At 43.9% G+C, this 13,308-nt stretch overlaps 1 pseudogene; it reads right to left on the reverse strand.

Moving 5' to 3' along the window:
- Positions 1–13,308, reverse strand: part of LOC141176197 (vacuolar protein sorting-associated protein 37A-like) — a 192,048-nt pseudogene that overhangs the window by 61,631 nt on the left and 117,109 nt on the right.

Consider the following 13,308-nt stretch of genomic DNA (forward strand, 5'->3'; position numbering starts at 1 on the left):
ACAATTTACCCACAACAGACGTTAAGCTGACTGGTCTATAGTTCCCAGGGTCACTTTTAGGCCCCTTTTTGAATATTGGTGATTATGCCTACTGTCCAAACTGATTAGACATGGACAAGGAGTAAGGTAACACCCCATTGTCAATTAGATGTAAGGCTATGTTCACACTAGGCGTTTTTTCACTACACATTACTTTCAATGGGTGAAATACACTGAAAGAAGTGACGTGCTCTATTCAGCAAAAAACAATGCAAATCACAAAATACTGATCATACAAAAACCAGGGTGTGAGCAGGAGATTTCTGAAATCTCATAGACTTTGCTTGTACTGTAAAACACAGCTGAAAATTTGCATTAAAAAAACGCTGAAAAAAACGCAATGTGTGAACATAGCCTTCAAAGGCACTGCACAGTGGTCTGAAACACAAATTCTGCACATTTGTGATTTTATAGGGTTTATAAGATTACTAAAACAGATGTGTCAGGAGACCACACAGATCCACTTTATAAAAAAAAAAACACCTCAGTCATTGAAAGGTTAAATGACAACATTCCTAAGTCCAGTGCTCACAATCTCCCAAGTCTCCTTACATTATGTAGTAAAGGACAGGTGACATTGGGGCCTTGCTTGTCCACCAGGTGATGTCTTATCGGTGGAAAGACTGTGATGAGAGGTTTGTCTTGAGGAAATTGTGGCGGAAGTAAACTGCAATAAAAACAAAGTATTAGAGCAAGACGCGGGATACATGACTGCAGCCTACAGAAACGTGACAGGTCCGGGGAAAGGCATAAAGGGACGTCAGCACCTTGACATATGATCGTAATGGTGTTATAAGAGATCTGATGAGTCCATCATGACAAATCTAGTGTGGAAAACATATGCAAATCCGTCTGGAAGTGCACTGGGGCGTATCACTGCACTTAGACAGCTCCTTTCAAGTGCACGGACACGCCCCTCTGCACTCCCGCACCAATCTGCAGACACTCCATTTCCTTTTGACTGGCACATCGGAGCTCTGCAAAAAAAAAAAGGATAATTTTTCTGGGGAGGGACAATCGACGATACTGTTCTACCACTACTTCCATATGTAAAAGGAAGCTGAGAGGACCCTATAAGCCTCCATATTGATTTAAAGTGATTTCTTATTAGTAGCAATTAAACAACTTGCATTAATACACATCATCTATAGTGACGTCATGAGCCGCCAAGCAACATCATTTAATGGCTCCAGTGCTACAAGACATGACTATGGATGACAAGTCATTGTAGGGTACCGATTACACGCGGTGGGGTCTATCAACAGCATGGGACAAAGATATTCTAGAAGTACCTAATATGGTCTGCTTTCTTTAAGGGGTTGCCCACTACCTTGATATTGATCACTTACCCATTGGATAGGTCATTAATATGGAATCAGTGGGGGCCATCTTCACAAGTGAATAGGAGCATGCGGCTCCCTCTCTGGGGGGCTGTCAGAACCCCATCGATTTGATATTGATACCCAATGCTGATGTTATCAATATCAAAGTAGAGGACAATCCCTTTAATTCCCATTAGGTTCACATTTAATAACCCCAACAAATGCAACGTAATCTCTCAACTAAGACAATAGCACCCCGTGTCACTTACATATTGATGCTGATGGTGAAGTTCTTAAAGGTGATTGGCAGTCTGTACTCCACATCTTTCTGAATTTCAGTAATACTGGAAAGATAAAAAAAAGAAAACATTAATGATGACAATTCTACAAACTGCTGTGTCCCAAAAGAAAACACAACAGGTGGATATGTGTAAACCTAACCGATGCTCCAGTATTGTGGGTGCTGGAGCGTGCAGTCTCACAAGACACGATTTGTCTACCGTCTTGAATTGGAGGTGCCCCAGCCCCCAATAATGATCTAGGTCTGATTCGGCAGAACAGCGTGAGGTCCGGCAAATCTGACCGCTTTATGGATACAACATGCTCCATATTACGACCACAAGAAAAAAGCCAAATAAAGAAGTGTGAGAACAGGACGGCGATGGGTGTACGGAGGATGGCAGAGAGATGACTGAAGAACGCAGCATAAAGCACTCAGACATTAATCATCCCTGACAAAACATAATACAAGTCCTGCTTCATGCTGGGTACGCTTCTCAGGTAACCCTATACTGAAGGACTTGTACTGTTCATAGACCTAACATACAACACATTACATACAAGTTATCCCGCATCAAGAGACACATGACATAAAATAATAACCATCCTAGACATCAAGTTCCCCTTTGAGAGGTCACAAGGTAATATCCGATGGCTCTAAAATGGAATCTGCCACCAGGTTTTGCTATCCCATCTGCATGATGTAAGGGCAGAAACCTGATTCCAGAAATGTGTCCCTTATTTCGCTGCAGTTTTGATAAATTTTAGTTTTATCTACTGCAGATCTAGCAGTGCTCTGAATGCTGAGCTCCGTATAACCGGCTGCACCACTGATTGGCAGCTTTCTGTGTACACTGTGCATAGGCAGAAGGCTGCTATACAGACCTTGTGAAAAATGAGAAAAGAGAAAGGGAGAAAAAGCGCGCATGTACCACCTGAGGAAGATAGTTCACTATCGAAACGCTTTGTGGAAAGGGCTCATTAAATTTATTTTTTAGTTCTAAAATTTTTTTCACTTCTAGTGTTCATTCTTTTAGCGCCCTATAGACCGCTTTTTTATTTAATTTGGACCACTCCTGAAAAATGAGGGATACCTGGTTGCAGGTTTACTAGTCTTCTAGTCACAACCTCCTACTGATAAAACAAAGATTTTATCAAAACACCAGCAAGCAGCCCAGAAAGTCACACATCGCTGGAATCAGGGTCTCTGTCTCTACATCATGCTGCTCTCGGAATATATGGCAAAAACCTAGTGACAGATTCCCTTTAAGCTCTCATCTCTAGTGATCAGGACCCTAGAACTTTCTTCTGAGGTGGGTTTCCCTTTAGCTCTGCACCTACCTAGCGTCACTGCATGGCTGCGGAAATAAAAAAATAAATAAATAAAAAAAAAAAATCTTTCTGAATTGTGAAGAGAAGGAGCAGTTGTGGAGTGTCTATATAATAGATGTAGAGAAGTGGGATGACGGCGGCCTGTGCTGAGCATTGCCCGGCTGATCGGGTGATGACTGATGGGTCACATGAATGAGTTATTACAGCAGAAACCGCACCCGTCCTGATAACTATTCCTGCAAGGAACCGGCCGTCCCTAACCCTGCAGCTACATAATAGAGATGCAAAGAAACAAGGAGAAAGAAAGGAGGCAATGACAGGGATCACCAAGGAATAGCAAAAATATAGAATTTTATTAAAGACTAAACATACAAGACATGTTAAAAAAAACAACTAAAAAGCAACAATTGCCCCAATGAATAACAAAACCATTGCAAGGTACTGATATGGTTAATCCTCACATATATATGCCCAACTAGTCACAGAAAATCTCAATATATGACTACAGACTGCCCACCACAATATAATAAAGAGCAAGGTAGCAGCAAAGTATCTATTCACAAAGGCATTAATATCCAAATAAGCCTATAAAAATAGTGCCCATTATATAACCCCACAATGAAACCTGCCGCTGACACAATCGCCCCAAATGTGAAACAATACAATTGGATTGCTAAAAGAGCAAGCTAACGCTGTTAGGTCGGGCAGTAGAAGAAAATGATGTAAATACACCTGAACCATCAGGCAACCTACAGAAATGTGCATGGAGGATGTTGTTTTTACATAAGAGTTACAGTGCCTACAAGTAGTATTCAACCCCCTGCAGATTTAGCTGGTTTGATAAGATGCAAATAAGTTAGAGCCTTCAAACTGCAAACGAGAGTAGGTTTTATGAACAGAAGCATAAATCTTACAAACCAAAAAGTTATGTTGCTCAGTTGAATTTTATTAAATTTTAAACATAAAAGTGTGGGTCAATTATTATACAACCCCTATGTTTAATATTTTGTGGAATAACCCTTGTTTGCAATTACAGCTAATAATCGTCTTTTATAAGACCTGATCAGGCCGGCACAGGTCTGTGGAGTTATCTTGGCCCACTCCTCCATGCAGATCTTCTCCAAGTTATCTAGGTTCTTTGGGTGTCTCATGTGGACTTTATTCTTGAGCTCCTTCCACAAGTTTTCAATTGGGTTAAGGTCAAGAGACTGACTAGGCCACTCCAACACCTTGACTTTTTCCCTCTTGAACCAGGCCTTGGTTTTCTTGGCTGTGTGCTTTGGGTCGTTGTCTTGTTGGAGGATGAAATTACGACCCATCTTAAGATCCTTGATGGAGGAGCGGAGGTTCTTGGCCAAAATCTCCAGGTAGGCCGTGCTATCCATCTTCCCATGGATGCGGAACAGATGGCCAGGCCCCTTGGCAGAGAAACAGCCCCACAGCATGATGCTGCCACCACCATGCTTGACTGTAGGGATGGTATTCTTGGGGTCGTATGCAGTGCCATCCAGTCTCCAAACGTCACGTGTGTGGTTGGCACCAAAGATCTCGATCTTGGTCTCATCAGACCATAGAACCTTGAACCAGTCTGTCTCAGAGTCCTCCAAGTGATCATGAGCAAACTGTAGACGAGCCTTGACATGACGCTTTGAAAGTAAAGGTACCTTACGGGCTCGTCTGGAACGGAGACCATTGCGGTGGAGTACGTTACTTATGGTATTGACTGAAACCAATGTCCCCACTGCCATGAGATCTTCCCGGAGCTCCTTCCTTGTTGTCCTTGGGTTAGCCTTGACTCTTCGGACAAGCCTGGCCTCGGCACGGGAGGACACTTTCAAAGGCTGTCCTGGCCGTGGAAGGCTAACAGTAGTTCCATAAGCCTTCCACTTACGGATGATGCTCCCAACAGTGGAGACAGGTAGGCCCAACTCCTTGGAAAGGGTTTTGTACCCCTTGCCAGCCTTGTGACCCTCCACGATCTTGTCTCTGATGGCCTTGGAATGCTCCTTTGTCTTACCCATGTTGACCATGTCTGAGTGCTGTTCACAAGTTTGGGGAGGGTCTTAAATAGTCAGAAAAGGCTGGCAAAAGAGATCTTTAATCCACACATGTGAAGCTCATTATTCTTGGTTCCTGAACTACTTCTTAATACTTTTGGGGGACCAAACAGAATTCTTGTGGTTTAAGGGGTTGAATAATAAATGACACTCTGAATTAACTTTTAACGTTTTTTTAAAAAAAAAAAAAAAATTTGCTGCAGTGCATTTCCCACTTCCAGGCTGATCTACAGTACAAATGTCACAATGCCAAGCTAATTCCGCATGTGTCAACCAGCTAAATCTGCAGGGGGTTGAATACTACTTATAGGCACTGTATGTATACAGAAAAGCTATATGTCCTATACAGGAAAAGTGTGGGATGAGGAGCTTACAAGACCACTAAAGTAAGACATTCACAAGCTCCTTCTGTATACTCCCTGGTGCCGGGGGTCCGACCCCACTGATCTTACACTGAGAATGTATGGAACTCCTGTAATGTCACCCTTCTTTTCTACAATGTAATCAAGGCATATTTATATGTCTGAACAAGACTTGTATCGACCCATAAAAGAAAAGAGCCGCAGCTCCACCATACTGAATCCCTGCACAGCGACGCTATCAGCCGTGCAGGGACACAACGCAGCTGCCGTCACTTATATAATGGCCGAATGTGCAGGGAAAAGCCACAACGGAGCTCATTGTTCTGAAGGCTGCAGCGTATCCGAGCTATATGTGATACTACTCTGACATAGGGAAAGGGACAAAAACCCTTCAAATAGCAGGGAGTGACGTCTGATTAATATTTAGATTTGTATTGACCATAAAAGCACAATCTTAGGACCATTACATACATTACCAGACTACTTTATAGATGATCAATTGCCAGCACAAGTTATATTACGCCCAAAATATCTCTGCAGCACCACCAAATTGCTGTATGAAAAATATGAGGAGTTATAGAAGTGTGTGCCCACATATTATCTGTACAGGTCCATATATCAGCCACTATTATGTGAAATATGTCATAAAATACACTATTATACATTATTAATGTTCTGTCCCTTTAAAATTCTGTCACCATGGTAACGACAGTCATACTCAGCCAATAGGATTGCTCGGTTTCAATTTGAAAAAAAAAAAAACCTCCTATGTGGTCAGTTTGTTCCATCTCATCTGAGTGTGAAGACAGACACCTGCGATCAGCGAGAGATTATAGGTATAAGACGTGATATAATATAATGGACGGAGCCACATCCCATCACACGCACTCAGCGACCACAACTCACAGGAGTCAGCACATTTACCAGAGGAGAAGTCATTATTCCCCAACACATGATACGCTGAGACACCAGTGGGGGGCGCCACACTCATCACAGCTCCCATCTGGAAGGATCCAGCCATCACTTCTAATGGGGGTCACTGCCCTTTTTTGGTGATTGCTGGAGTTTCCCGCGGTCGGACCCCACTGATCTATCAGTCGTCACCGAGATCAGGGATAAGGGGATGACTTGTTCCATCTGATAATTCCCCTTTAATGAAGCTCAGATACAGAACAGTAAATATCCTACACATTTCCCAATTTGCCCTTTCCCCAGCAGAGCCCCCGAATTATTTATAGCCAATGTTTCTAAGACCAAAGAAATATCAGCCAATCCCCAAACCCTCTGCTGACGCCTCCTGAGGTTTTATAGATTGTGGAGACATTTCTACAAGAGAAGATATCAGCGGACACCATGGGGATGGAGTATTCTGCCAGCGTTGGAGCAGGTAGTATCCATCACTCACTCACCGTTCTCTATACTCTTCTTACATGGCTTTCTGGGGCTTTCATTAAACAGACTCATCAGGGGGGACATTTTCTTTCCTTTAATGCATATACTTGGTGGTAAATATTTTTCTGAGTTTTATTGAAAATTGTGCACAGTTTGCCTCCTGTACCCTCTGTGCTGTACTGTCTATTGCTGGCTGCAGAACTAGTTAACTGAGAATCCATCAGTGAGCTCCTTCTGACAGTCTTAACATACATACGTCCTCTTTGTACGGTGAGGATTGCTCCTAATATCTGGTTGTGTTTTCTGCAGATTACATCAGTCCTGAGGAACAGCTGAGGAGACTGGCATATTGTGTGAAGTTTCTCCCTTCTCCCCTCTACAAGAAGGAGGTCAGTGAGACGACTCAGGGCAACGCTACGGCCTCTTCTATAAGGTAGCTGTGTATTCGGATCTTCCTTGTAGCCTCCTAACTTCATCTCTTCTCTTCCAGCGCCTTATGCCGACCAACCCCATTGCCCAAAGAAGATGCATCGAAGAGTATAAAGCCAGGGAGAAAAGGAAGAGGGAAGAAAGGCGCAAGGAACTAAAAGAACGGCGCAAGTACCTGGATGAAGAGGAAGAGGAGGAAGAAGAGAAGGAAGAAGAGGAGAAAGCAGCAAAGAAGATAAAGCTGGACATCATGGATTTAAGACAGAAGACACTAAAAGAACTGTGCGCCTACCTGGATGAAGAGGAAGAAGAGGAAGAAGAGAAAGAAGAGAAAGCAAAGAAGATGAAACTCCACATCAAGATCCCTAGGGGGGAAGTGACGGCCAAAGGCCAGAAAAGAAGACAACCGATCCCAACAACAAGAAGGAAGAAGGAGAACCAGACCAACTTCCGCCAGTACATCAACCGGTATTTGAGAGGAAAGAGGAACATCATGTGGACCATCCTGCTGGAACCTCTCTGCCGATAACATCACATACGGCAATACCGGCTGGTAAGTATCAGACCACCAAATAACAGCAGGATAGTGTAATATAGTGGTAGTGTATCAGTATTAGTGTAGTAAGAGTAATAATACTAGTGATAATAGTAAGAAATAAATAAAAAAATAATAAAATAACAGTAGTAATAGTAGTAGGTAGAATAGCAGTGTGATCCAGGGTCCTAGGACTGATCGCCTTTTCTCGGGGTCAAGAAGGAATTTTTCCCCTGTGACACAAATTGGCTGAAGGTGTCCTGGGGTTTTTGCCTTCTTCTGGATCAATACTGTAGTTATAGGGTAGTATTTGTAGTGATAGGAAAGAATAATAATAATGTAAAAATATAGCAGGTTATTAATAATAAGAAGAATATTAAATAGCTATATTTATAAAAATAAAAACATAAATTAAAATAACTCCAGTAGCACAATAAGTAATATATTAATTATACAACTAATAATAACATTATTAGGTTTGATCCAGGGTCCTAGGACTGATCGCCTTTTCTCGGGGTCAAGAAGGAATTTTTCCCCAGTGACACAAATTGGCTGAAGGTGTCCTGGGGTTTTTGCCTTCTTCTGGATCAACACTCTAGGTATAGGGTAGTATTAGTAGTGATAGGAAAGTAGAATAATACTGTAATAAGATAGCAGGATGTTAATAATAGTAAGAATATAAAAATAATTATAGTGTTGTTTTGATTATTTTAAGTAGTTATAGAAAAGTTAGAATAGCAAAGTAATAAGATAGCAGGACATAAATAATATATAATCTATAAAAAGTACAAAAACCTAAATTAAAATACTAATAACTACAGTAGCAGTACAATTAGTTGTGTAATATTAATAAGAATTATTAATAACTAGTAATAACATTATTAGATTTGATCCAGGGTCCTAGGACTGATCGCCTTTTCTCGGGGTCAAGAAGGAATTTTTCCCCTGTGACACAAATTGGCTGAAGGTGTCCTGGGGTTTTTGCCTTCTTCTGGATCAACACTAAGTATAGGGATTTTAGTAATACCATTATCATAAACACAAGAGTAATAAAAAATTATAAAACTAATTAAAAAAATGAATTATAACAGGTACAATTGATTGCATTAGTACAGTAATAATAAACATTAAAAATGGTGGTCCCAGTTAGTAAGTTAGTGTAGTGTTAGTGTAGGGACCCATCTGAAGAGGTCGCCTTGACGTTGGCAGATGGGCTCGCACAATTTGCTCAAAGTGTGCGCTAAGAACCTCATATTTCTATGTACAGGAGATCTAGCAGTAATACCATTCAGGAGATAGGTATTTGTGTACACACATTTTGTTATATACTTTTGTACCGCACACAGGGCAGGTATACAGGTACAGGACACTCATATGTAGTGAGAGTGTTGCAGTAATATTATAACTGGGCCTTAAGGGTAAAATGTTGATAACTACAGGTCCTGGAAACACATCAGAAACTAGAACCTGTAAGTAACTGGTTCCCAGCTAGTGATTAATATGTAAAGGGCAGTCTGGTACCAGGACCCGCGTTATAGGACACATTATCATCAGGCAGGTGCAGTCAGGGCTCTTACAAGATCTGCGGCAGTCGTGTGGCAGTATAACACAGTCCCACTCCTGCCTCAGGCGCCAGCCGTGGAGCCAACCCTGATCCTGGCAGCTTAACCCCTTATATGACACAGTCAGTGGCTTTCACAGCATTTAGGCACTTAAGACCGGAGAGGGAGGCGCGATCATGGTGCCGATGAGTTTCTATGGCAGCCGAGATCTAACAATAGACCCCATGACGGCCATCTTACTGCTCTTATTAGACCCCGGCTGAGGAGAGGTCTATGAGGACACCGGTCAGAGTTATGTCGCCTGCTCTGCAGCTATTAGAAATATCTAGGGCTGATTAGTTTGCTATCTGTAAATCGGATCTAGCCCTGCCCCCCCCAGCAGCACTGGGCTACCACTGGTGTGATAAGGGCTATTGGGCTCCTAGATTGGGCAGAGGAGCTCAGTCTTCAGCAGGAGCTGGCTGAGGAGAGCGGAGCGACTTGCATGGGGCTGCTGCACAAGAAGCAGCTCACAAGGTGGAGATTTATCCGGAGACGCGGTACCCGGGCTGTGATCTGCTTTGCAGGCTGCATAGTCGCTGCCTCCTAGGACCCGAACTTCACCCCTAACAGGCACAGCAGAGCTCGGACAGCTGCAAGTGCCGGAGAGTGGCTGATTAGTGACTGCTGTGTCTCCTACACTCAGGTAAGAGCGGGGGCTCAGTAATGGTGAATACGGGAAGTGTTCACCCCTCACATGCCCTATATGTGGCCCCCAGAGGTAAAGTCTTCCCTGTACCCAGCGCCTCCTCCCGCCTTCACTGCTGGCGTGCGCCATTGCTTAGAGGGGATGTCTGAAGATAACAAGTTACATACATAGTAACATAGTTTTTAAGGTTCAAGGAAGACTAAGTCCATCTAGTTCAACCCATAGCCTAACATGTTGATCCAGAGGAAGGCAAAAAAAAACCCTGTGGCAAACACTAAGCTCCACATTGGGGAAAAAAATTCCTTCCCGACTCCATACGACAATCAGACTAGTTCCCTGGATCAACGCCCTATCATGGAATCTAGTATATATAACCTGTAATATTATACTTTTCAAGAAAGGCATCCATGCCCTTCTTAAATTTTAACAGTGAATCACTCATTACAACATCATGCGGCAGAGAGCTCCATAGTCTCACTGCTCTTACAGTAAAGAATCCCCGTCTGTGATTATGATTAAACCTTCTTTCCTCCAGACGTAGAAGATGCCTCCTTGTCCCCGTCTCAGGCCTCAGAGTAGAAAGATCAGTAGAAAGGTCTTTGTACTGTCCCCTCATATACTTGTACATAGTAATAAGATCACCCCTAAGCCTTCTTTTTTCCACAGTAAATAACCCCAAGTGTAATAACCTGTCTTGGTATTGCAGACCCCCCAGTCCTCTAATAAGCTTTGTCGCTCTTCTCTGCACTCGCTCTAGTTCAGCTATGTCTTTCTTATACACCGGAGACCAGAACTGTACACAGTATTCTAAGTGTGGTCGCACTAATGACTTGTATAGAGGTAAAATTATCTTCTCCTCATGAGCATCTATGCCTCTTTTAACGCATCCCATTATTTTATTTGCCTTTGCAGCAGCTGCCTGACACTGGCCACTAAACATGAGCTTGTCGTCCACCAATACACCCAGGTCTTTTTCAGTGACAGATTTATCCAGTGTTTTACAATTAAGCATATAATTATACATTTTATTTCCTCTGCCCAAGTGCATTACCTTACATTTATCCCCATTAAAGCTCATTTGCCATTTATCAGCCCAAGCTTCTAGTTTACATAAATCCTCCTGTAATATAAAATTGTCCTCCTCTGTATTGATTACCCTGCAGAGTTTAGTGTCATCTGCAAATATTAGAATTTTTTTATTAGAAATATTATAGAAGGGGGCCCAATACTGACCCCTGTGGTACCCCACTGTTAAATGAGACCCAGTCTGAGTGTTTTCCATTAATAACCACCCTTTGTTTCCTATCACTGAACCAATTCTTAACCCACATACATATATTTTCCCCTATCCCCATTGTTCTCATTTTATGTATCAACCTTTTGTGTGGAACCGTATCAAAAGCTTTTGAAAAGTCCATATACACAACATCCACTACATTTCCTTGGTCCAGTCCAGAACTTGCCTCCTCATAAAAACTGATCAGATTAGTCTGACAGGAACGGTCCCTCGTAAACCCATGTTGATATTGGGTCATGAGGTTATTCTTCTTCAGATACTCTATTATAGCATCTCTTAGGAAACCCTCCAGGATTTTACCCACAGTAGAGGTTAAGCTTACCGGCCTATATTTTCCAAGTTCGGTTTTTGTCCCCTTTTTGAATATTGGCACCACATTTGCTATACGCCAGTCCTGAGGTACAGACTCTGTTATTATGGAATCTTTAAAGATTAAAAATAATGGTCTATCTATGACGTTACTTAATTCCTGCAGTACTCGCGGGTGTATCCCATCCGGGCCTGGGGATTTGTTAACTTTAGTTATCACTTATCCACAGGCTCAGTGATCACTTACTGATCGTGGGGTCTGACCACTGCGAACCATCGTCTGATCGGGAAGGAACGGAAAGTCAGGGAACAACTGCAGCTCCATTCATTCTCTATGGGGCTCTGGAAAAAGCCGAGCTCAGCGCTTGGATGCCACATAGGGAATGAATGGAGCAGATCCTGGAGTAATAACATGTCCTCCTCAGCTTTCTGTCTGTGTAAGTGGCTCAGCCCTCGTCTCCCCTTCGGTTCCCGACTTCTGTTTTGTTCCCTGTGGACTTTCTCTCAGTCCTCTGCAGCCATTATGTGTGTAGACAACTTCAAAAAGAAAATGTAGCAGAACATCAGTCATCTAATAATCCACGATATTCAGGGGGGAAAACAAAACGGTGATGTTCTTACACAGTCGCCTCCTCCTGAGCTGATGAAGATGTCGGTGGCAGCACATTGCGGTTTGTGTTCTCTGCCTGAATATCGCGGATTATGTGGCATCCCGCAGCTTCTCATCATCCATGTTGGGCTGTTGGACGACGTGTGGACGCTCGGCTTGTTGGATTCTTGTGTTACTACCAGCACTGACTTTATATTGTGACTCCTGTGCCGATTCCCATTTCTAATTGCAGCGTGTTATACCAGCACGTGGCGGCTGCCACAATCACGTGACGGCTGCCACAATCACATGACGGCTGCCACAATCACGTGACGGCTGCTACAATCACTTGACGACTGTAGCGTCGGCGTCCATGCCTCCTGCTAGGCTGGGACGCCGTTCCCCTCACCTCTCCGCTCCGTGCCCGGCGTCTTCCTCCCGCTCTGCTGGCAGCGCACGCTGCTTCCAGGTCAATGTGCTTAGGGCGCGCGCGCGCGCTCCCTCTCTCTTAAAGGGGCCGCGCGCGCCGTCCTAAGGAGTCCCCGGCCAATGGCCGGAGGACCTCACCATATATAATGCACCTCCTCCAAAATGGAGGTGCCCGAGCTCTGTTGTTGCAAAGCCTTTCAACTCTGCTTCAGCCCTCAGGTCCCGTTGCCTGATACCTGCCTGATATGTGCCTGATTTCTGTCTACCTGCTTGCAATCCTGTGGTCCGACAGTCTGCCTACCAGCACCTGCCAGTCTGTCTATGGATCAGTCCGCCTGCGGACCAGGAACTACCTGCCAGATACCTGCCTGCCTGTCCAGAGACTCTTACCCGCTCACCTGGGAGCGCTCACCTGGGAGCGCTTACCTGCTACCCGCCTGCTAGCCTACCTGGAGGCTTAGCCGTCACTTGCTGTGACCACCTGCCTGTCCAGAGACTCTCACCCGCTCACCTGGGAGCGCTCTCCTGCTACCTGCCTGCTAGCCTACCTGGAGGCTTAGCAGTCACTTGCTGTGACCACCTGCCTGTCCAGAGACTCTCTCCCGCTCACCTGGGAGCGCTCTCCTGCTACCTGCCTGCTAGCCTACCTGGAGGCTTAGCAGTCACTTGCTGTGACCACCTGCCTGT

This window comes from Phyllobates terribilis, unplaced genomic scaffold (assembly GCF_046119375.1).
Source record: "Phyllobates terribilis strain yellow unplaced genomic scaffold, ASM4611937v1 Scaffold_17__1_contigs__length_24005725, whole genome shotgun sequence".
NCBI classification, from domain to species: Eukaryota; Metazoa; Chordata; class Amphibia; order Anura; family Dendrobatidae; genus Phyllobates; species Phyllobates terribilis.